Source organism: Vigna unguiculata, chromosome 10 (assembly GCF_004118075.2).
Source record: "Vigna unguiculata cultivar IT97K-499-35 chromosome 10, ASM411807v1, whole genome shotgun sequence".
NCBI lineage: Eukaryota > Viridiplantae > Streptophyta > Magnoliopsida > Fabales > Fabaceae > Vigna > Vigna unguiculata.
In genome coordinates, this window is record NC_040288.1 from 25,484,631 (window position 1) to 25,489,676 (window position 5,046).

Below are 5,046 nucleotides of genomic sequence, written 5' to 3' on the forward strand. Positions count from 1 at the left end.
CAATTAATGTGGTATTTTCTGTAAAAGTAGAGAAAAAGTTCAATGTATAAGTTATGTTATGCTCCTCCTTCCATTAGCACTCATATTAAGAAATTTGGTTTGCCTGCATGAGGAAGTTGTTTAAGTATATATTGGTGATGTATATATAGTCCTAAAACTAATTTATTTATTTTTGGTTTTCTTGTTTGCTTTTGGCTCGTTACTGCTTGTATTTGTAGTAAATTTGGTTTTTGAAATTCTAGGTTCTACTATCACTAGTCTTACAGGAAAGGAGTGTTGATGTGTTGATAATGATTGCTAGTGCAATCAATGCTATCGTTTGAATTACAATTCTTATTAAGTGAACTATTTTTTGTCCAAGTCGATTTGCCTCATTTTTTTAGCTTGAATTTGATTTATGGGATTTATATGGATATTTATATAACATAGGTTAGTAGTATGATAAGATGTAATATAACAAGTGGCAGCCATAAGAAAATAAGACATAAAAGATGTATGGCCAAAAATTTGTTTTTATTTTTTTATATTTAAGTTATTTATGAATTTTTATCATAGGTGAGTTATCTATGAAATATTTCGTAGGTAATTTACATACGAAATATTTTGTAACTAATTTACCTACAAAATATTTCACAGGTAATTTACCTACGAAATATTTCATAGGTAATTCAAATATTGGATGAGAAAATTATTGATGAATATTGTCGTAGATAATTATGGATGCCTCAATTTCGTAGATAATGGTCGTAGGTAAGTTACCTACGAAGCTCATTTTCGTAGATAAAGTTACATACCAACTTAATACTCATGAAATTCACTTCGTAGGTAATTTGTAGATAAATTTGTCTTACCTACAAAAAATGTCTATTACCTATGAAATACTGCGTAGATAATATCCATATTTCTTGTAGTGTAAGTTTCATCTTCTATAGCTCAAAAATTGGAGCACAACCCAAAAATAAAGAACTAAAGCAAAAAAAAAGATGGAGCTGAAGCAGCTACCATACCATCAAAAATATTTTTTTGTTAGGAAAAATGGTAGCCAACTTGTGATTCTAAATAGTACCTTCACAAGTGAATAGAAAGCAAGATTAGTGGAGGTATTGAGAGTCAACCAAGGTGCAATAGGTTGGACTCTCTCTAACTTGAAAGGTATTAGTCCATCTTATTTTATGCACAATATTTTAATGGAGGATGAGTACAAACTTGTAGCTCAACCTCAAAGGCATATCAACCCCACCATGAAAGAGGTGGTGAGAAAAAAAGTGACAAAACTACTTGAGGATGGAATGATATATATCCAATATCTGATAGTGTTTGGACCAGCCTTATCCAAGTTGTTACTATGAAGGGTGGAATGACTGATTTAAAATGAGAATAATGAATTCATTCCCATAAGGATAGTGATAGGGTGGATAATGTGCATTGACTATAGGAAATTGAATTAGGCCACTAGAAAAGATCATTTTCCACTTCCATTTGAAGATCAAATGTTAGAGAGACTTATTGGACAAACATACTATTACTTTTTAGATGGATAATCAAGTTATAATCAAATAATAGTGGATCCATTGGACTAAGAAGACACCATTTACCTATCCATTTAAGATCTTTGCCAATAGAAAAATGTCATTTGGCTTGTGCAATGCTCCAAAAAATTTCTAAAGGTGCATGCTTTCATTCGTTTCAAATTTATTTGAGAAAAGTATAGAGGTATTCATGAATGATTTCTTTTCTTTTTGGTTTATCATTTGATAATTGCCTTGAAAATCTCAATGTGGTATTGAAAAGATGTGTGAAAACCAATTTAGTCTTAAATTGGGAAAATGCCATTGTATGGTGAAAGAAGGAATTGTCATTGGTCATAAAATTTCAGAAAGAGGAATAGAGGTTGATCCAGGCAAAATGGAATTGATAGAAAGATTTCCCCCCACCAATGTAAAAGGAATTAGAAGTTTCTTAAGACAATAATGGATTCTACAAGAGGTTCATCAAAGATTTTTTAGAAATTGCCAAACCCCTAAGTAACCTCTTGATGAAGGATACAAATTCAATTTTGATGATAATTGTGAAAAAACCTATGCTGAACTAAAAAAGAAGTTAAGCTCAACACCAATAATCATTGCACCAGATTGGACTCTCAACTTTGAAATGATGTGTGATGTAAGTATTTATGCTCTAGGAGTTATCTTAGGACAATGGAAAATAAGCAATTTTATGTCATTCACTTTACTAACAAGGTTCTTAATGAAACATAAATTAATTATGCAATAACAGAAAAAGAACTTCTAACCTTTGTCTTTTGGCTAGAAAAGTTTAGAACTTATCTCATTGGCTCTACCATCACAGTTTTCACTGATCACACAACAATCAAGTACTTGCTCACAAAATCTGACTCAAAGCCTAGATTGATCAGGTGGATGCTCTTATTTCAAGAATTTTATTTAGTGATCAAAGACAAGAAAGGTAGTTAAAATCTAGTGGTTGATTATCTGTCTTGGCTCACCAATTTTGAAATCACAAGCGGGGAAGAAGAAATTGTGGACATTTTCTAATGGCATACCCCCTAGCATGGCCAAGCACTTTAATGAAGAGATAGAGTCATCTTTGCAAGGTGAAGCAAAAATCTTTTCCTTTTGGCCACAATGGAGTATCTTTAGTAGATTATGAATATTTAGGTATTGTATTAAGGGTCAAGTAGTATAGGTTTCTTCTAGGCCTTGTATAAAGGGTCAAGTAGTGTAGGGTTTTAAAAAAAATCTTGCTTAAGTAGGGAGCATCATATCCGTCTACTTAAGCAACTTTTTGATGTTTAATTATATTAATCAAGCTAGCTTAGGAAGAGCATCCCACATGTGCCACATGGCAAACTCTTTAATGGAGAGTTCTCTTACATAGGTGGCCATGTGTCATTATCCTATTGGAGAGGATTTTCATAAAGTAGCTTTTCACATGACAACACATGAGTGGTTTGTTTTATGAGAGTGAGGATTGTCACATATCAAACTCTCCTTCACCAAGATAGCATTTTTAGGGTTTTGGTGCATGTTAGCATTCTAGGGTTTTAACAATTTTGGTTACACCTTACTCTATAAATAGAGGTGTCTCCCCCATGTATTTCTCACTTTGAGAATGATAATATTATGATACAAAAATTAATTTTGAGTCATACTTCTTCTCTTAGTTACTTGCTAGAGCATCCCAAGAGGTCCCTCTAACACCCTTTTCTCTTGAGTTGGCCTAACCTCTCTTAGAGCTCCATAAACCACCTTCATCCCACCATTAAATCAGCCAAATCGAGAGTCATTTTCTTTCAAGCTTTCGTGAATACACCATCCACCATAGTCACCATTTCAAGCTTTGGCCTAACCTAGCTTGAGGAGGAGGCTATCACTTTCCCTGATAAGAAGCTACTAACAATTAAAGAAAGGCCCTGGTTTGTTGACATGGCCAACTTCAAAGCAACTTGTGTGATTCCAGAAAAGTATCAATGGCACCAAAGGTGAAAGTTATTCAAATAGGCCAAGCAATCTATTTAAGATTATCCTTATCTCTTCAAGATATGTGCAAATGAATTGGTGAGAATGTGCCTATTTGGTGATGAAATAAATTATGTGATATGGCATTGTCATAACTCACCATATGGAGGGCACTATAATTAGGAAAGAATAACAACCAAGATATTGCAATTAGGATTTTATTAGCCTACCATTTTCAAAGATGTTCATCAACTTTGCAAGAAGTGTGATAAATGTCAAAGGAGTGGTCTTAACACAAAAAGGAATGAATTATCCCTGTAATATATATTGGAAGTGGAAATCTTTTATTTTTGAGGAATAAACTTTGTTGGACCACTACCTATGTCAAATACTCATGAGTACATCTTAGTTGTTGTGGATTATGTATCAAAATGGTTTGAAGCCCCAACAACTCAAAGGACTGATTCATGAATAATTATCAAGTTGCTATAAAGGAACATATTCTTCCCTCATCAGTGATAGAGGAACTCATTTTTGCAACTCACAAGTTAAGAGGGTGCTGGAACATTATCACTTGAAGCAAAAAATAGCAACAACATGTCACCCTTAAACATATGGAAAAGTTAAGGTGTCCAATAGGGAATTGAAAAGAATCTTGGAGAAGACAGTAGCCAATTCAAGAAAAGATTGGTCTGTCAAGTTGGATGAGACATTGTGGGCTAATAGAAAAAATTTCAAAACCGCAATTGGACTCACACAATTCCAGCTAGTTTGTGCGAAAGCTAGTCATCTGCTAGTATAGCTTGAGTACAAAGCATTATGAGCCTTAAAAAACCCCAATTTTTATTTAAAGTTTGTTGGAGAAAGAAGGAAGTTGTAGACACATGAATTGGAAGAGATGAAGTTACAAGCCTATGAGTGTTCCAAGATTTATAAGAGTAAAGTGGAGAAGTATCATGGTAGGAAGATTCAGAAAAGAGAATTCAAAAAGGACAACCAATTATGTTGTTCAATTTAAGGCTAAAACTTTTCCCAATAAAGCAAAGATTAAAGTGGTCAGGACCCTTTATTGTCAAAGAGGTCAAACCACATGGAGCCACAGAGATAAGAGACCCTAGAACCAATAGGAGTTGGGTTGTGAATGGATAAAGGTTGAGGATTTATCAAGGTGGAGACTTTGAAAGATGTACAACCTTCACATAATTCACATATGCTTAATGAAACAAACATCGAGCTAAAGACATTAAACAAGTGCTCTTGATAGACAACACAAGTTTTTTTTTTTATTTTGTATAAATGTTTTTCAATACTTAGTATTAAGATGCATGTAGTTTGAGGTTTTATTGTTTGAGAAACATTGAGAGGAATGTGAACAAAATGGTTGAAACAAGGTTTTAAATAAAAATAAATGTTTTGTGCTTGGGTCCTAATTCTGGTGCTCAGCCACAAAACACTTGATTTAAAGTATCTGAGTTCAAATTTTTAAACTTTGACACCTATATAAGTTGTCACTCAGTTTTAAGCACCTACGACTCCACTATCACTCACCACTCTATTCACCCTCTCA